Source organism: Passer domesticus, chromosome 4 (genome assembly GCF_036417665.1).
Source record: "Passer domesticus isolate bPasDom1 chromosome 4, bPasDom1.hap1, whole genome shotgun sequence".
Taxonomy (NCBI): domain Eukaryota; kingdom Metazoa; phylum Chordata; class Aves; order Passeriformes; family Passeridae; genus Passer; species Passer domesticus.
The window spans coordinates 60,937,216-60,957,882 of record NC_087477.1 but is presented as its reverse complement, the minus strand read 5'-3'; the positions used below and the strand labels follow the sequence as shown (position 1 = coordinate 60,957,882).

Genomic DNA, 20,667 nt, shown 5'->3' with positions numbered 1-20,667 from the left:
AATCCTGGAGGAGGAAGAAAAATAACAATTCCCAAGAATCTTTTCCTTCCAATTTCTCTTATACAATAGCCACATGTACCCTCCTCTCCTCAGTGATAAGAGCTGGAAGTGATGTGGGGGAGAAAGAATGTTCCCTGTGTTTCTGACAGTTGCTGGAAACCCTGAACACACAATAAAACCTTCCATTTATCTTCACTCCAAGCGCTTCACCTCACAGAGCTCCTCCACCTCTTTAGCCAGTCTCCAGCCACAGCACACTTGGCTACCATGACATTATCCTGGTGATGAATTTTGGATCCAAGCACTTAAAATGCCCTCCCAAAGAAGAGGGAGGGAGACTTTTGGGAGACGTTTCTTATTTCAGTTTTTACACAATTTGAAAATTAATTTCCTTGCAGCAAAATATCAGTTCTGCATTTTAATAAATTCTCCTCAAATTGTCTGGCATTCACAGAGTGTAGCTTGTTTTTCTAATTCAAGCATGAAGTTTGTAGGGCAAATTATCCCCTGCTGAAAGGCTGTTTGCTTCATTCCTTGATAATGTCACTTGCTAACTCTGAAGGAGGAGCCACGGCTACTTTGTGTGATACTCAGAGGCTTTAATCTGGCAGCCCTAAAACTCACAGCTGCCAGTTTTTCTTTGATGTCTTATCATTGTCAAAGTTCTGTGCGCTTCCAAAATTTGTTAAAACCCTCTCACAGCTGATACCTCTGATACGCAGCTCAGCCCTTCAGAGCCCAGCACCCCCAAGCCTGAGAGCATTTGCATGACTTTCACTCCAATTTCCTTCCTGCAGCCTGATGCCTAGGCAGCTGCAAAAGCTGCTCCCCAGCTGGGCTCCCAGGGTCTCAGTGCTGCCTGCCACCTCCTCCTGTGCCCAGGGGACAGGAGCCTGTGAGCCTCGCCACCACTGCCTCACCAGCACGAAAGGTGGCTCTGAGGTGTTACACATCACCTCCCTCTCTACTACCAAGGGTTTCATTCTACTCCTGCAAAGGGCCACAGGTTTGCATCAGCTGGAGTCACATCAAAGTGCAATTCTCCAGGTCCGTGAGCTCTGTTAGCACAGTGACAACAGCACAGATTGTACAGCTCAAATGTATGTCCCATGACAACCACATGGCCAAAGCACCACCACCATGGCAAGGAGCACAGTGTCACATGTGCCAGGCTCAGCACCAAGGGGGTGCCCTGGCAGCTGAGCTCCTGTGGGCCTGGCAGCCCAGGGATAGCAGACAGCAGGATGTCACATCCAGCTGGAGCCTGGGGTCAGACAGGGCTCACTGCTGCCCAACAGCTGCCAGACAGGCACGGCACGCTCAAAAGTCAATCAGCAGCTAAACCTCTGCTTGTTTTATAGATGGATTTAACAAAAGACAGAACTTCTGGGACAGCTAGTATGAAAAATCACCGGCCACTGACTTGGCCAACAGATTTTTCAGGGTGTTACGTTGGTTTTTTCCTTAACTACTGCACAATATTTCTGAAATATGCATGGGCAGGGGGCTGCCTTCCTACCCTCATGCAGCAGTTTTCAAAGAAAAGGCACAGAAATGAGATTGTTTGTCAAGGCCATTATAGTTGCTGCTGTTCCCTGGAAGCATTGTAAAGTGGTGATTTAACTCCTCAGGATGGCCAGTGTGATGAATCCGGAATTTCCTTTAAGTAAATGAATGCGTTATTATGCCTGTGAACCTCTGAACAGCCTATTTGCAGCAGATCCTGTAAATGTGACTTTGACAAATTAGTATTTAGATATTTTTGACAATGCTTCCATCTTCCAGATCTAATTGGAAAACATGGGCTTTTGCTTAAAAGGAATATTTAAAGATTTAATAAAGAAATACATCATGCTGAGATGCTCAAAGCACTATAACAGATTTAACTGAAGACAGAAGACTACAGCAGAATAGTTAATTTCTCCAGTGTAATTTGTTTTATAAGCAAGGCTTCCTAGTTCTCCTTTGTTCTTTATTATTCAGACTGAGAACACAGCAGTTGTGCACAGACACTATGCACGAATCTGCTTGAAGCACACTTTTGCCAGTGCTAGGCTGGAAGGATCATTGCTCTCCACATGCATGAAACCTTCATTAGACTGCAAAACCACAATCACGAAAGTTCAAATATTTCCCTAGGCCAACACTGCCTGAAGAATTGATTTGAAAAAAGTCAGGCCTGGAAACCATTCTCATTATATTCCACAAAGCAAACACAAGGAATAGTCTGCATCTCTAAACCACATTCTTTCCAGCCAGTCCCACTTACAAGTTTTTGCAATTTAGAAGAGCAAACAAACCCCAAATCTCATCTGAGGGATGCAGCTCTATTGCTAAGAGCCCTTGGAGTGGCTGCAGCCCTTGTGCTGCAAAGCACCTGACTACAATGCCTTAGTGTCTGTGCTCCATGAAACAGGAAGCATTGTAGAGAATTCCAAACGATCCCTTTGTACATCCAAACAAATCAAACGGACTGGGGACAACTTTTCTTCAAACTTAAAATACAGGCAAGCAACCCAGACAGACTGGAAACAAATACCAAAAGAAATGTTTACTTTTTCAAATCTTGCTAAAGTTAGCTCTGAAATCCCCTGCTCTCAGGATCATGTTTTTTCAATTTTTTAAATAAAAGCTGAGATTTTAACACTGTCTTGCATTTCACATTCCAGAAAACATCATCATCTGAATTTAATCCTAAAACCAGAAGCAAACACTAAAACCCACTTCATAGCATGATTTTAAACTGTTCTGTTATTAGAGGATTTGGCGCTTGAGGGAAAAAAACCCCAAAACAACCAACAGCCAGTATCAATTGGACAATTCTGTTAACAGCAGATTGAAAAGGTGACAGATATGAATTTACTCACTTAAGTTGAGCTTCTGTTCACTGATACAAGCAAACCAATACAACATTTTTCAGTGTATGCCGGAAGGATAAACACAAAAATGGAAAAATGAAAATAATTTACCTCTCTCTGAATCCAGGGAAGCATGAAGAAACAGAAAGAGCAAGTTAGAAAGCACTCAAGCAGACAGAGTTCCAGCATATGATAAGACAGGGTAGCTGAAAAGTGCTGTACATTTAATATACACTGTTTGTTTGTAGCACAGCATATCTAAGCATACAGCCACTATTTCCTCTCGACACCTTTTTTTTTCATTGAATCTTGTTGCTCTGAAGTTTGTATTTTTGGAAACATGCAGTGAAGCCAACAGGCATCAGCTGAATTCAGTGAGGCAGTGCAGACATATCAACAGTGGGAGGTAATAAAGCTTAAAATACCATACAGAAGTCTAGGAAGTAGTATGCAGAAAGTATAAATAGACACATAAAGTGCATGAACCTTTCTTCTTCCAAAACAACACTTTCTACAGCGGACACTGACAAAAGAAACAAGAATAATTCTTCAGGTTGTGCAAACCTTACATTGTTTAAACTCAAAGAGAAGAAAGATTGTTATCAGTTTTTTAAATCCCTCTTCCAAAAGCTCATGCCCCAGGGTCACTTGGGGTCCTCTGAAAGTTGCACCCTGAAGAAGTGACAGCTTGGGGAACAACCTTCCATGAGCACTGAACTGAAGCCAGAGTGTACAAAATCACCACACACCTTCATTTCTAAAACACATCAGCAACCACTGACTTCGGTATGATTAACCAACATCCCTTTCCCACAGAAGGCAGACAGGAGAGGCACAAGCTTCCCTGGCTGGTGGCTGCCCTTCTGCCCCGTCCCTGTCCCCAGAGCTGCTGTGCCTGTCCCCTGCCCTGCAGGAGGCTCCCTGCAGGTGCTGGCACCACCACAGCCTGCTGCCTTCCAGGTGCTGGCAGCAGCACGGAACCCAGCAGGGTGAGCTGCCAGGACACGGGTGCTTCTGGAGCTTGTCCTGGGAGGAAGGCACCGCTCCCCGGGATGTACCACAAAGGGCTGCCTGGGGAAGGACACGGGCTGCTGCCTGATTCTCTGCACCTCTCCTTCAACTGGACATCACCCTGTGCAAGGCATAGTGTCTCTACAGGGACAATGGCCATTCTCAGAAGAGAGCTACTTAGTCCTGCTGTCCCACTCCTGCCTCCTGCATGCACCTCACAATTTCCCTTCCCAAAGCCCCTAAGAAGGGCTTATGTCTAGTGAGCATCTGAGAGCATAGTTCATGCACTGTATGCAAAAATATGGGACCCTACATCATTCCAGCTTGTAAGTGACTCTTGGGAAAAAAAAAGAAAAAGAAGTGGCATGGAAAAATCATCATGTAACAAGTAATAAGGCTAAGATTAAAGACAGAGCACACTGAAGGGAAGGGATCCAATTCCCATTAGACATCTCATGTCAGCAAGCTTGCAGCAATTGATCTGTTGCTTAGAAATGGCTTAGTGAACAGATCTGGAATAAACATAAGTTTTGTAAGGCAGGTTTTAGCTAAACATGCATATGGTTCCCTAATGCATCTGTCCAAAATGGATGTGTATGCATGCACAAAGAGATTTAATTTTTTCTCATGTTGAGATGAAACCTCTCCTGTTGCAATTTGTACCCAATGTCCCTTGCAATAATCTCAATGTGGCTCCTTGTGACAAACAGGAATTCAGTGCAACAACCTCTCCATGGACATGTCAGAGCTCCATCACAGGAGGCTTCACCTGACAGGGTGCTGGACTATTTCTTTTAGGCTCCCCTTCCCATAAGTGGCTGGATCAGATGGTCTTTTCATATTCCTTCCAATCTGGGCTGTTCTATGAAAGCAGCCAAGTTGGAAAAAATATCTATATTTACAAATGTAATGGACTTTCCCAGAAATTCTACAACAGAAGCATGAAACTTCGCTTCATTGTAAAGAAGAAACACTAGGTGCTCTGCTCCACTCCTGTCATACACTGCGTTGGGAGTTTCCCCTTTTCAATATCCAGTGGTGACCCATGTGGATCTCCCCAGCCAAAACCCCACTCACTCCTTTCTTCAGCTACATGGGCTTTCTACTGGGCTTTGCAGAATCAGCATGCTCTTCAACTATTGCCAACATTTTATAAAATAAAGGACTAAAATCTCAACATTGTAAATATTGGCAGTCTTTCAGACCTAAACACCGTTGATACTATATGTCAGTGCCAATATGAAAATCAGAATTGAAAAAGTAGTATCACTTTCACTTTCTGAGAAAACACAGTGTTTCTAAGTAGTATGAGAAGGAGAACATATACGATTTTCTTTGTCCATTAATCACTGACTTTATATGAAGTAGACAGAGGTTTCTATCTCTTAAAAAAAAGCATTATACTGGAGAAACTGTCCCGTAACTTAGACACCACATACTGTGGGGAGGACAGAAAAAGAAATGCCTTAGAGACACAAAACATGACCTGCTGGAGCAAACTCTGAAAGGGAGATCTGTTAATTCCCCAATTGTTATGCAAGATACAACTGGACAGAACAATCACCACTGCAGCTGCCAGCCCAGAGAAAAGAGCACTGAAGGAAATTCAGGAAGGTGAGAGAAAAACAAGCAGTTGAGCTGCTGGACTTCCTCAGGCATAGGGAAATGAGTGGGGCTCTGGCTGCCGTGGCATGCATATGAATCAGGGGAGGCTACCTCCTCCTTCTAACCAGTTAATTACAGCTTTGCAATTAACCCAACAACTTCTCATAGAGTGTCTTGTAATTCATTAATTATTTTCATACAAAAGACTGTTTGCCTGTATACTCTTTACATTTTCTAGTAGCTCAAATATGGTTGAATAATTTACCTTTAAAATTAAATAAACAAATTTTTAAAAAACCATCCCAAGGCTAAAAAGTAGATACAGAAAGTTTCAGTTCAAGTGGCAGATTTTGTTGATTGCTCCAAGTGCCAGAAATGCTGCCAAGAGCAGCTGTACAAGTGCTTTGGTGTGGTGTCCCACATATCCCTTTCCAAGCTGACTGAGTTAAAATGGGTCAAGCCAGAGCCTGCCAATAACCTGGGAAGACAATCCCCAGAAAATTGTGTCAGGGCTGCTACACAGGATTTGAGATTCATTTCTGAGGGGAAAAGGCCAAGACCAAGAAAAACAGCCCATGACCTTCCAGCCTGCAGAGGCGTGAGAAAGGAGCAAACCCCGAGCGGACACTGCCTTCCAGGGAAGGTGGTAACAGTCTCTTCCTCCCCATCACTTCTGCCAGCTCATTTATTCCAGGTTGCTTTCCAATTAGTGCCTTTGGGGACAGAGCATTGCAGTACTGGAAGGGCACCTGTCTCCCTGATCCCTGCTTTCCTCCAGAGTCCCCAGGCCCAGGGATGCAGTGGAGGCAGCAGACTTGTAGAGTGCTGTGACTGATAGGGCATTGCTTGAGTATGAGACCATTCCTTCTCTCAGTGACTGATGCAAACTGTGTCCTGGGGGCTGACACTGATGTGCAATGCCCATCCCACAAGTGGAAGGGTGATGGAGATTTCACTGAGATGTGAATGAACACCCTTTGACATGGTGCTCATGAGGCTCTATCTGCACTTCTGCATGCAAGTTTGGGCTCACCAATCCATGGAGAATGACAAACTGGAGTGAGCCCAGCCATGGCCAGCCAAGGGTGTAGGAGCCATGCTTGTTCAGCATGGAGATGGGGTGGGCTTGTTTAGCCTGGGGACAAGGAAATGGGAGAGGATCTAATTAATGTCTCATGGGAGGATTTAAAAAATAGAGCAAACCCAAGTTTCTTTGCCAAGAGAGTGGGTAAACCCAGAGATATATACTTTAAGAGGCTGTGCACTCTGTTCTTATAAATATCAACCTGAAGAGGCTCTGAGGTAATGCTGAACCCTGTCCAGGTGTGGGCAGGAGGCTGCTCTGGCTGATCTGTTGCAGCCTGTTCCAGGGCAACTTTTTTCCCCTGGCTCTGTAGCAGAAACACCTGCAAGCACAGATCTGAGATGCCTGCACTGATGGACAGGTGATGCTGTGTTTATGCAGATGACCAACCTATGGGGCTGTCTCAAGAGGGAAGAATGAAGCTGGCAGGGATCAAACAACATGCCCAAGAGCCTCAGCAGCTCAGATGCCCCACAGATCCAAACCTGTGGCAGGGACAGCAGGAGCTGTCCTGGGCTCCAAACACTCCACAGTTGCTGCTGTTGTGTCTTCTGCTTCAACAAGGGCCACTGTAAGACTACAATGGGATGGAGAGCAAATCACACCAAGACACCTGACAGGTTTTGGTTTTGTCATTTCCAAAAAGGTATTTAAGGATCAAGGTAATGTTCTATGCTTGGATGATGTTCTAGTGTGGCACTGCACGGCACATAAGCTTGGGAAAGTGTTAGGACTTTAATCCCCTGTACCTGGCAGAGATGTACAGCCCAAACATTTTGTGACTGATGCATTCAGATAACTTTGTGAAGATACAGTTAACACTTCACATCTCTTCATTCCTGTAGCTTCCTCTGGAGTCTGGCATACTGCAATTTCTTCAGTTGTCTTTTTTAAGCAGATCAGAAAAAACAAAAAAACAAAAAAAACACCAAAAAACAAAAGGCTGCCATGTGTTAACTATACCATAAAGAACTACATAGGTCTGCCCTGCAACTTCCATGGTCCTTCAACATTTTCACATGGGACTACACACACCAACAGCAGCCCTGATCATCTCTCTTCCTAAGAGATAACAACCGGTTGAAATGTCTTTGCTGTCAATTACCACAGAGTTTTAATGGAGTAAAACATATTTAACTTGATTAAAAATTACAGTCCATTGCATGAGCCTTTCATCTTTATTTACAGTTACAAGTATTTGCCTGAGCACATCCTCCGAGGCACAGAAGAGGCCCTATTCTGGTTCTCTTATTTGTAATTACCAAGTCTAGTAGCACTTAATGCAACAAAAATCCCTATAAAAAATGTAGTTACACCTCAACAACACAACATGAAAAAACAGAGGAAACAACCTTCATTTCTGTGCATTTGAAAACCTCCTGTTGCTTAGAAAATGATTGTCTTTCACTTTTGTATGCCATTAGAGAAATAGTTTCCTTTAATGAAAGGAAAATAGCTGTGGTTTATAATTTTTCTAGGGGTTTGATAGCTTTTTTACAGTTTTTTGTTTATTTTGTTTTGTTTGTTTGTGTGTGGGTTTTGCTTTTTTTTTTTTTTTTTTTTTTTTTTTTTTTTTAAGTAGTCCTTAAGCCTTTGTCTCTCAACAAGTATTGAAATTGCAGACTATTCCAGCAGACTCGTCTTGAGTTTCTGGGTCCCTGCCATCACCAGGATGGAGACTGAGTAGAATTACAACTAATGTTTTCTGCATGAATCCCCTGTTCATTGCGGGCCAGATTGTGCCATCAATTTTTAAGTAATTCTCCACTCGTAGCAAAGAAGAGCTCTGCTTAAAAATTGATGGCTTATCTAGCATTCTGTTGCTAATTATATATTATGAAACCTACTATAACCTAATCAGATTCTATTTTTAAAAGAAAAAAAAATTAGGCACCCTGACAAATCCACGTTTTGTAAAGACTAAGTGTTACTCTTAAAACCAGAAGAGTTTGTTTTTCAGTAGAGACTTTCTGAATCAGTAAGCTCCACTTACTGCAGCTTTTGTTATTTTGTCAGGTATCAATGTGACATCTAATTATGAAACTATGAAAGTTTCATAGTTTGGTATCTGACAGCACATTGGTATCTGACAGCCAAGCTTTGTTCCCTGTTATTCTTAAGTGCCCTCCATAAATAAGCAACATCAGGTCATTTTGCCATTCCTACAGGGCTTCCCTCACTGCACACACTCAGTGACTGAAAACCTGAGATTAAAGAGTGGGTGCCCTTAGAGCCCCTGAAGCACACAGCCACCTCAGGTGCCTCTCCTGATGTAAACCAGAGACATCTTCCATAATACACTGCAGATCATTTCCCTCTCATAAGAACATGTTGGCTTGCTAGGGAAAACAAACATATTTCTGCAAGCACAAAAATGTTGAACAGCAGGCCACTTTCCCCCAAATCACTAGAGCACCATTTAAGATGGATTGGTTGGATATTCCCAGGCAGCCAGCAGTAGGACAAGAGGACACTGTCTTAAGCTGTGTCAGGGGAGGTTTAGGTCGGACATTTAGGAAGAAGTTCTTCCCATGAAGGGTGATGGGAATTGGAATGGGCTGCCTGGGGAGGTGGTGCGGTCACTGTCCCTGGGGGTGTCTAAGGCAAGCCTGGATGTGGCACTCAGTGCCCTGTATGCTTGGCAAGGCAGTGTGGGGTCACAGCTTGGACTCCATGATCTCAGAGGTCTTTTCCAACCTAGCTGATTCTGATCTAAGAATTTCTGGTTCAAGTTATTAAACAATTACTGAATTAAGCCATAAAAGTATTTCAGATTTAGGAAAATTCTTAAACATATAAAGAAGGTTTTAATATCACATCAACATCAAAGTACTACAAAAAAATAAAAGAAAAAGGCTATATTGTTTCATTTGGCAGACACCAATAAAAGTTCTGGGACATGCCAGTTATTTGCTAACAGGTGGAAATTAAACAGAACACTTGTTACTGACTTGATATTCCTGATTTAGAGCTGTTTAATCTCAGAGTTGACCTGTATGTCTCTTGATCAAGAGAATAAGACTATTGCAGCAAATTTAAGCTTTACAGTGCAGTTGAATCAATCCTAGCACTCCAACATCAACTCTATCAGAACTTTTGTCCACTGTAGCAATCTTACTTCATGTCATGAAATACAGGAAACTGTGAATGATGAATCAGAAAGCCTTGCTGAATTCCCAACAGACTGCAACAATCCAAGAAATACCACAGACTTTCAATACACACCTTGATTATCTAAAATACTAATTCAAATGATTTGTTCTCCATCTGTATTAAAACTGATCTGCGTTTAAAATTTCTTCATAGAAAGGGTTTATGCATATACACCCATTTGTTGTAAAAGGGAAAACTAACCGGTACTTAAAAAAAAAGAAAAACTAAATCAAAACAAACAAAAAACCCCACCAAAAACCTTAAAAAACCCCTGGTATTACATAAGAAAACCTCACTATCTTTCCCTTTTGCTCTTTTAAATTCTTATGAAAATAAATAGGCCACTTTTTACTGAGAAATGCTTCAGGGCTAAATAATGTTCTTTTCCTCACTCACAAGTTGTTATAATTACATTAACCACAAAGCAACAGCTACAGGAACATAATTAAAGCCATAGTTTTAAAAGATGAAACAGATCATGTACTCCCCTCATAGTCTCAGCTATCCTTTAAGAAAGCAAAAATTACTGCACAGAACAGGGAGAGCAATGAGGTTCCATAATATGCAAGAAACCTAATTGAAGAGTGAAGCTGCTGAGTTTAAAGAAAAAGATAAATGTGCTTGTCTCTCTTCCTTCCCCATGCACCCAGCATAATAAGGATTCAAAGCTATATATCAATTAAGAAATCAATGAAATTTCTCCTGCTGCAGTTTCTTTATAAATTCAGATAGGATTAAGCAAGCACAGAGACCTCAAGGCAATAGATTTCATTTAATCATGAAGTTTCCTCTTCTGTCAAAAGAGCTGCTAACCATTGCACTTCAACTAAATATATTTAACATGCATGTATACCCACATATAGTGCAATATTTCTGCCACTAAAGATATTAATTTCTTTTGAAGATTTACACAGATTGTTCAATCTTCATTGTCGATTATGGGCTGAAAAAAGAAAGCCCAGACTGTCTAGCTAGAAGTTCGCTGGGAATTAGCCATAAATAATTATACAGGTGGTGTATGTTGGGAGCGAAAACACAGAGCTCTCTTCGCTTTAGCTGTTCTTAACTACAGCATCTTTTCATACATTAACATGGCATTAACGAGGAAAACAAATTATGATCAGCCTCTAAAGATCAGGCTGCTCAGTAAGCAGTCAGTAACCACAGCCAGTTTAGGAACATGTAATTCTGAGCTGAACACAGTCCCCCAAACCCATTAATCATCAGGATCCATAGTTAGCTTACTGCTCAAATGAGCAACATCTGAAGGGATAAGGGAGAGGGAGAACAGCATCGAATACTTACCGCTCAGCACACAGTCCAGCATTTCTGCTACAGTGCTCTCCTGAAGCTTGTTAAGTGTCAGCTCTTGAAGAACAGAAACCTGACTTGCCTTTGTCACACTAGGAGCTGTAATTTGCCTTGCAGGCATCCACACAGTAGCTTTAGCCTAATAGACCACAGCTTTGAAAACACAGCTCGAGACAAAGGCTACACTAATGCAAAACTGCTGTCTGGGGGGTGGAAGGGGGAAGGGCTGAGGTTTATTCCTTGTCACTTTTTAAGTTTCTTACCTTTTTGTTGCAGCTAACAGGAATTAAACGCCCAGCACGTCATACCAACCACCCAAGTCAATCCCCATCTCCGTGAGCTGTATCTAGGCATCTTCAGCGACGGGGGGCAAACACCCCTGAGAGCAGCAGCTCATTCATTCTGCACCGGCTGGAGGCACACGGTGCCGGCCCCCGCTCTGCCCACGGGCTGAGCAGGCACGGGTGCTTGTTTGCAGGCAGGGTGTTTGCAGGCACGGGTGTTTGTTTGCAGGCACGGGTGTTTGCAGGCAGGGTGTTTGGGCTGCAGCTGGCGGTGCTGCTCGGGAAGGCAGGCCGGCCCCGGCAGGGGAGTGTCCTCCCCTCCCTCCCCATCCCTCCGCCGCCCCAGGCTCCGACCCGCAGCCGAGGGAGGGCTCGCTCCTCGCTGCCACGCGTTGTGTTTCTAGCCAGTAAACTTCAAAGATTAATCTTTTGTGACAGAAGTCATCTTTTGGGGAAAGCTGAAGTGCACAGGGAGTCTGCCCCTCTCAATCTTCCAAAACCTCTGCAAAGCATTCACAATGTAGCTCCGTACTGAATGCAACAGAGAAAAAAGCCTCCTTAAAAAGGCAAGAAAGATTTACAGCTAAATCAAAAAATTCAGACACAAGTACCAACTACATTTACTTTAATGAAATTACATCTGCTTATGCTGGAAGTGAGATTTATCCTTGAGCTGTAAAAACAAACACGTCAAATAATTTGATTTTCCAGAACTGGCACATGCAGTAATAGTAAATCCAATTTAGAGGTGTTACTTGCACTAAAGGTTCCTGGAGCACTAGTTTTTATCAAAACTCCCTATTAAATGTGCTCAGTCAGCAACAAAAGAGCTGCTTTCTGGCAGGGACTGCACTTGAAATGTATCAGGGCTTAAAGCCCATTTCAGGTTATTCAGCCTTCACAGCTTACCTGCAGCATCGCACATCACTTCTCAACACAGGGAGAAGACTGGAGGAAGGTAAACTCTGACCAAGGAACAACCCCAAGTTTGCAAGGACATGGTCACCACCCTGCAAGTCACTCTTCTCCATCCAAGGGAATTTCTCCCTCAAATGTGCCAGCAGAGTTGTCTGTGGGATCACACCTGTTGCCTCTCAGGAAAATGAGCTAACATGAAAATGCCCACCAACAACTCTCTTCAAATTATCTGTGCCCAACCTGAGAGAAAGTAGAGCAAGCAACATGACCATGGATATTTCCACCAGCAGAGCTGAGACGGTGAAAAGCAGTTAAGGACAATTTTCTGGCAGTCACTTCTTTCAGCCACACAGATGCATAATGAGCAGGATGTTTTTTTCACCTCCCAAATATACCCTGAGAGTCTAGTGGGATGGATTCCTTCCTTCCTTCCTTTCCTCCAGCTTATCATCAACAAGTTTTGGCAGGACCATTTATGCTCAAGCAACAACCTGTGCCATCCCAAAAGCTTTCCACGGATTTCCAGGGAGTAACAGGAGGGAATTTAATAAACAAATCTGTTGATGCTGCCTAAGATAAAACAGCTCCAGCTCCTCCTTGGATGTGCTTAATGCCCAGCGTTAAGAAGAATTCAAATCCATGTAATAATTTTCCAAGCAATTTCTCAAAAGTCTTGACATAAGTGTGGAATTCACTTGTGGGGAAAGAAAGGGGCATTTTATGGACAAACAAAGTGGCACCTGAAACTGGTTAATGGGCTAAAATATAAACATATTACATTTATAATCTAGGTTCCAACATGCATTCAGTGTAATTTCTTTACATTTGAAAATGAGGACCCAGTTGATTTGATAACTATTAACTATTACAACCACCCTCTTCATTGCTGTGGTCCTTTTTCAGTCTTGGTAAGGAGAATACAAGAGGGTATGGTAGACTTCCAGCTGGCCAAACAACAGCAGTCATGAGAATAATGTCAGACTTCTACTTAAAAGGCTTCTAAGGAGAGAAGCCAGATTTTGTCATTTTAATATGCAGGAACAGTTTGTGGGAGAGAACTGCTCTTCTCTGATCATCCTTCAGTATGAGGAGAGAAAAAGAGATTCAGCAAAACTTTATAAACCTGTAAAAAAAGTATAATTAAAACTAAATCTCAGTTTTCAAGTTATTAGTTGGCTTTTCAAAAAGTGAACTGGGGTTAAATTCTAATCCTGTGTTGGTTTTGATATTTTGTTAGGTGCCACACTTATTGCCTGTGCACCTTCCAGTAATGATATGGCTAGACACAAATGTGTTTCAAGGATTAACTTGCCCTGGTTTCAGCATTTCATCTTCCCTTGCCCCACACCCTGTGCTCCTCCAAATTTGTTACTTCTAGTTGATATGTGTGAAAGATTTACCTCTGCCACTAGATATAGGAAAATCTCCCAGGGCTTGAACAGCCAGCAGTTTCTGAAAATTAAAAACAATCTGAGCCAAAACTCTTCCCATTTGTGCACAAACAATTTGCTTAATAATTATAACTGTGTTGCTGTGGCAAAACTTAGCTTTACCTTCTCAAGCACACCCAAAAATGTGAATTCAAACATGAATGAAAAATTTTAGTTATAGGCTTCAGGGTAATGGTGGTGGCATCTGGTTTCTGATTTCTCCCAGTTTACTTGGACAAGTTTTATTCTGAAAATGAAAGGTGAAGCTCACACAGAAGTCTTCTTTCATGAACTGTATTGTAAAGAATAATCATCAATAAGCTTTGAGACCAGTCCTGGAAGTCACAGAACTCCCCACTGGATGCCAAGTTTGGCTGACAAGCTCTCCGTAGCAACAACTGCTACCAAAAACACAGCGAAAAACTTTCCAGGACAAACACCACACTGAGTCCCATTTCCCACTGCCAGCCAGGCACTGTAAACTTACAGCCAAATCCCTTGGCAGGTAGGATCTTTGTACTGCAATTTACCTGCAGGCTGCAGAACAATAAGCTTACAGCAACTAATGGGTCAAGTTTACATTGACAAAAACATCACCAGCAGCCAGCCCTGGCAAGGGCTGGAGAGCTCTGGGCTCCTGAAGAACTGACAAATTCAACTCCTGCACTGCCAAAAGTGCCAGATCAAGCAGAAGGGGTGTTTTGGGGCATGCCTGGTGTATAAATGACACCTGTGTTGTTCTAGGCTCTCCCAGCTATCCTGTGCTGCCCTCTCACAGGTCCACAGCTGGGGTCTGTTTCCCAGGCTGCTGTGTTCCTCACTGGGGATGAGGCTCAGCCAAGCGCTTAATGAGGGAAAGGGTTAACACTGGAAAGAATCTGGGCACATCTCCATGCACTTGGTAGCAATGATGTGCCCAGTTCTCTGGTTAAACCGCCAGTGAACAGCAGGGCACCTGAGTAAATGAAATTAGCTTATCCTCTGGACACAGGTGGGATCACATTCTCTGATCAAATATTCCCATTACATGGCCAGAATCTGTATCAAATATTCCCATTGCATGGCCAGAATCTGTATCAAATATTCCCATTGCATGGCCAGAATCTGTATCTCAGAGTGAAATACCAAGTATCCCATCACATACAGCCCGTGTAAGACTAGCAGAGCTATAGATGGGCTGAAGAAACAAAAACATTTTCAGCATCTGAGATCCTCACACTCATCCTGAGCATGTGGCAAGGACTGATATATGCTATGATTTACATAAAAATGCACTGCATATAAATATTTGAATTGCAATCATCTAGCAGTAAATGTGAAAAAGCATCCAGAGGTAGATGTGACACTTAAATAATTGAAGAGCTAAATTGATAGCAAGAGAATCCTCTTAGAGGCACATTTCAAATTATTATATAAGTGCAGGTAGTCGAGTTTGTGACTATGCATAGAGAGAGACACAGGTCAAAGCCTGCACCTCATTTTGGTATTGCATACAGCAAATACCAGAGGACATTCAGTGGTCTACAAATATGTAGACATGTCACAGATCTTCTTGATATCAGGCAAACAATCATGCAAACATCAAAAGTGTTTTTATGTAGGTGGTATAAATATTTACACTGTAAAGGTGTATATAGAAATATTCTACTCTCTCTCTAACCCACCAGTACAATACTGACATAAGGTGTTTGGACAGGAAGAAGCACTACACAGGTCACTTTCTGTCTGTACTTTTGCTTTTTAATTTGCTACATTAGAAAGTTGTGAATCTCCCATATTTTATTAACTAGCATAACAGTGAGACAATTGAATTAAATATGTTCTGCCACACAAATATTTTTTCCTCTCAATTATTTTTTCTGAATTTATTTGCCCAGTAACAATTTTTATAAAGTCAAAGTTTTGCTTACAATAGAAAACAATAAGCAAAGTAACTACCCATCTTACAAAAGGCTGGCATTTTCAAGTGAACCACCACACAACAGAAAAGTGTTTTACTGCTCATACAAACATATTGCAATCAAAGCTGCCAAGAGCTTTATGAACTTTTAGCCAGCAAGGTGTTAGTAAGTATTCTTGACACAATTTTCTGTTAAACATTGCTCTTTTCTTCAATGGCCTATGCTTTCTTTGGCATTTCTCCTCAGAAGGTTTTTTATATGTCCACCTTAGTACTAACTGAACAGGTTCAATATACATTAGACTAACAAAGTGAAATCACTAGTGGACTAATTTGGTTTTCTCTCATGTGCTACAGAGACCTTAGACTAGAAAAGGTCTTGAGATGAGAATAAAAAAAACACAAAAAAGTTGCTATTGAGTCTGTTTTGTTATGTTTTTAAGAAAAGTGTTAGTTATTTTATTATTTGGCAGCCATTTATTCCATAGGTGGCTCCCTCTATACACAGTCCCTGTGTTGATATAGCCCCTGAGAGGTGTGTAATTAAAAGTAACTTCAGCACTGCTGAAGAGAAAGGGGGTGAATGAAAGGCAGGCACATTCAAACCTACTGGTTTGGGAAGGAAGTTGGTATTTTTCGTTTGCACAGCCTCCTTGGAGAGGAATCAACAGAAGGAGTATGCACCCAAGTGATGATCACACAAAGTAAGTAAGGTAAGTTTAAACCATCTTTGTGAGGCAAGATCAAAGCTTCTAAAAGGGTGTTGAAATCTAGGAGGGTTGTATAGAGTCTGGGAGGAAGATGAATGTTTCTGATGACAGGTACAGAGCTGGACAGCAGCTGCTTTTTGCATCACTTGCATCACTGTTTTGCCATGGAGTTGAAGCAGCATTTACTTACACAAATCCAGCCTGGACACAGCATCTGCTTAATTAACATGCAGAAAAAAAGAATAGTAGTAGAACTGATCAGACTTCCACCCCAAAATAGCAGTCAGTAGCTCTCCTGAGCCACAGACACTTTCACAGGTAGCTCAGCTGTTCTCAAGGGACCTCTGTGATAGCTGTTTAAATTCATGGATTGCTCTAGCTGTACCCTAAAGTATTTGAGTTTAATAGCTGAAATAACAGGGAATGTGTGGAAATTTTCTAGCACAAATTTGTATGAAGGCTTTAAGCCAGGGTCTCAGTCAATATGCCACAACCTGACTATATCACAGTGCTTATTTGTAGTACACATCTAGATATATCATTTGTCTTAACTGAAACTTTTACAGTTGAATAATTTCAAGTGCTATTAAAAAAGGTTCAGGTTGGAGATTAGGAGGAATTAGTTTCCAGAAAGAGTGACTAGGCATTGGAATGGATTGCCCAGGGAGGTGGTGGGGTAACCATCCCTGGAGGTGTTCAAGACAGGACATGGGACTTGGTGCCATGGTCCAGTTGACAGGGTAGTGACTGCTCTAAGGTTGGATTCAATGATCTCAGAGATCTTTTCCAACCTAATTGATTCTGTGTTTCTATGTAATATTTTTTCATCACATTAGAGAGATTACTCAGAAAGGATAGAAGGATGCTGCCCCAGTTGAAGCCACCAGCAACAGAAAATCATTGGTGCAAAACTACAGGTGTTTCAAATTATATAATATTTCAAGTTAATACCAGCCTATTTCAATGCGTCTTCAGTCTGCTTTGTCTTTCTTGTTATATCCTAAAGCTAAAATAAACCAGTTTAATGAATCAAAGTGTGAATGCACATGCAGCATTTTGCACCTATTTGACCATGTTTGCTTTAAAATACATCAATTCTGTAAGCTTGACTTGACTTGATTCCCCCTTTCACAGCTGTATTGTTTCATTACTCCCTCCCAGAACACACTGCACCTCCAAACAATAACGCCAGCACATATGGATATAAATGAGAAATTCTGCATAAAAAACTACCTAAACTATTTCTTAGTGAGAAGGGAAAATGCTACCAAAACATACAAAAAGGGATCTTCAAATGCAGCTGGCTTAGGGAAGAAGAAAAAATAAAAGATAACTGTAAAAACCCAGCTAAGAAGAGAGGTCAGAAAAGTCAGTAAAATCCTTTTTCTCCAGTGTAATCCTTCACCTATGCCCTATTTATGTGATTCCTTACAGTATGTTTTGTCCTTATTCCAAGGTTACAGGGACCGAAGGGAATAGGCGATATTGATTAATGGTGTTTCAGAGATTGAAGAGCTCAGCTGAAATTACACATTCTTTGAGAGGTGTTATCAGAAGAGCAGGTGCAAACACCATTTCAGTTTTAATTTATTTTCTGCTTTTCTTGACCATGTTGCTAATGCAGAAAATAAAGTTTATTATTCATTATCTTGTGCAGTTTGATAAGCTTCTCTCATAGAACTGAAGACTCAGAGCACATTCAATCATCACCTCAGAGGGAAGGCAATCCAAAAAAACTTAAACACCTTCCTGAATGATGCATCTAGAAGCCACTAAATCTGCATTTAGACACTTGATTTTCAAAGACACTGAATGTGCAGAGATCCTACTGAAGTCAGTGGACAGCACAGGTGTTAAACACCTCTGAAACCCAGACATTTTTGTTAACCATGGAAAAAGCAAGACAGCATACTATTTTTAAATCCCCATATTCTGAGGAATTTGAGCCATAACTTTACATTGTATTGTCCCCATTTGCCACAGATTTATCCCATTTTTCTCTTATATCACCCCAAATGTTTTCTCTTGTCCTAACAGCTCCTGAGATAAGAGAGCTCAGATAATTCATATTATTATCAGGACTCTCTTCTCTTTCAGCCTCAGAGGATTGTGTCCATCTGACCTGGGGCATCTATTCATTTAGTTGTCTGCTCTCCCCTTCCGAGGCAGCTTGCATCTTATCATGTGTGCATCCATTGTTCTACTTTCTTCAAGGTCCTGTCTGCCTTTTTCCCCTTTCTGAATCTCAGCTTCATTCTATTCCTATGTCTAGGCAGCAGAAAAACAGCAGCAGTTCAGAGAAGCAGGGCAATGGACATCCCCACATGATAAAATGGGGCAGAGGAAGGAGCACAATACATTCACATCATCCAGCCAGAGTGTCTGTGGTCAGAAAACTTTAATATCAGAGGATGTGCCTCTCCCATTGCTTAAGAACCAAAAGCAACAAGGTTCCCGCCTCTGCCTGTCAGGAAAACACACAAACTGCACACTGAAAACAAACCTGCTCTGTGTGGTGCCAAAGCTAGTGGATGAATAGACACATGCTGTGTGTTCTGACCAACATAGCAGGTGCCCACCCCATCCAGTTCCAGATTCAGACCCATCAAGGATGTGTCCTGAACTCACCAGCAGCCCTCCCTGCCAGCTGACCACAGACTATTTCAGCTGGATATACTGCTGTTGTATGAAGTCACCAGGAGAGAAGAAACTGTGATCTTTCAGGCAGTTAAAGTTCTTTAGATTGTTTAAAACTTGAGGTGGGCTTTGGACTGGTGGAAGAGCAAGGAAGATAAAGGAGGATTCAGGGAAATCTGCTAACGGAGTCTCATTTACAAAACTGATGAGCCATTGCCTTTTCTCTCTTCCTTGTTAGTGAGCTGCTCAGAAAGCAAAGGGCATGCACCAGCAGTCCAGGAGGAGAGACAAAACCCAACCTGAGGAATGATTAATGTACAGTCATGCTGCTCACAAGTGAGAAGAGCAGCCTTTTTACAGCCTCAGTGCATCCAGAGGCTGTAAACACGCTTTTAATGACAAGGAGAAAAACATGGCATGTATGGCTTGCTAAGAAGCAAACACAGCACTGACAATTATTCACTGATACACCTGTGACACCTCCATGTGACAATGACCTTAGTGATCCTGAAATCAAACTATTTATGCAACTGCAAGGACTGTTCTTATTTACAAACAATACTAAATGAAACATCTTGACTGTTTTCAGAACAGCAGGAGAGGAAGACTGTACAAAGGACAGTGGTTTTTGACTTTTAAAAATCACAGGGTATCACCAAGTCTGCCAAAGGGCTACACGGGACACTTATTTTCCTTTAATGACCATATATACATATCAAACACAGGAGCTCAGTGTACACATACATGCATACCCACCAATTTTTGGGAATCTGCTTTTGCTTATGGTTTTATGAAGGCACTCCAGGCCTTTTAAAATCAAACATATTTTACTGACTGATGAATTAAAACAAGGGATGAAACACAAAATCACCACACAACCCAAGTTAACCAAATGAGGAAGCCTTTGTTTACCCCAGGATTGTTAAATAAGAAACTCCAAAGGTCAGGATAATAGTGTAACCCATGGAAAGAGTGATTACAGTCTCCTGGAAAACACTTCTGCCTGAGGTGAGATAGCAGCCACATCCTCAGATTAAACTTTCATCAGCAGATCTCTGTGTTTCATCAATCTTTCATTATGGCAGAGCTTAGAAAATCATCTGCTCATGTGTCATTAGAAAATCTCTTCATCTTCCAAAGCAGAAACTACCCAAATAAATTAGTACAAGCAAAAGAGTTAAAAGGAGGGCCTGCAGACCATTTTCAGGTTCAAATAGATCAAAATACAGGGAAATACACACTTCTACAGTATTTTCAAACTGAAATACTACCTTTCACAACAAACCCAATATGTTTTATTATACAGGTTCTTGGACTAGGAGATATAGCTAATTAAGGAAATTAATGTGCAACAACTTCCAGATGAATTTCCCACCAGAAACTGGGATTTCATCATTTTTATGAACACTTAATCCACCTGTGCAGCAATGTGATCCCCAGCTTTTTTTCTGGTGATGGCAAACCCATAATCAGGGAAAGCTGCTTTTGCAGTCAGTGAATGGCTTAGGTATTTCTCACCTCAGTAGCAACAGGAGATTTTACCAGGATGAATGCAAGGGCTGTGGGCTAATGTATACTTGAAAAGAGTTGCAGTGCAGTTTCTAGCTCAACAGTATGGTTTTCTCAGCTTGTGTTCTCTTTTTGTCTCAAAATGTTTTTCTTGTGTGCTAGTGCTTCTTCAGCAAATGCTACATCTTTTATGCTACCTCTCAAAGCAAATTTCCTAAACTGAACATCTCTATGCACAAAACATATTGTACATATGA

General features: G+C 41.7%; 1 protein-coding gene across 15 annotated transcripts in view; it reads right to left on the bottom strand.

Annotated features, from left to right (window-relative positions):
* APBB2 (amyloid beta precursor protein binding family B member 2) overlaps positions 1–20,667 on the bottom strand; it is a 162,821-nt gene that overhangs the window by 13,292 nt on the left and 128,862 nt on the right. The window contains exon 1 of one of the 15 annotated variants that reach the window (XM_064418320.1): positions 11,286–11,425. The exons of 13 other annotated variants lie outside the window; for them this stretch is intronic. The gene's annotated coding sequence lies outside the window, so the exon portion shown is untranslated. Of the gene's footprint in view, positions 1–11,016; positions 11,160–11,285; positions 11,426–20,667 lie in introns of those variants that run through there. One more of the 15 variants, XM_064418321.1, reaches the window with a different exon arrangement.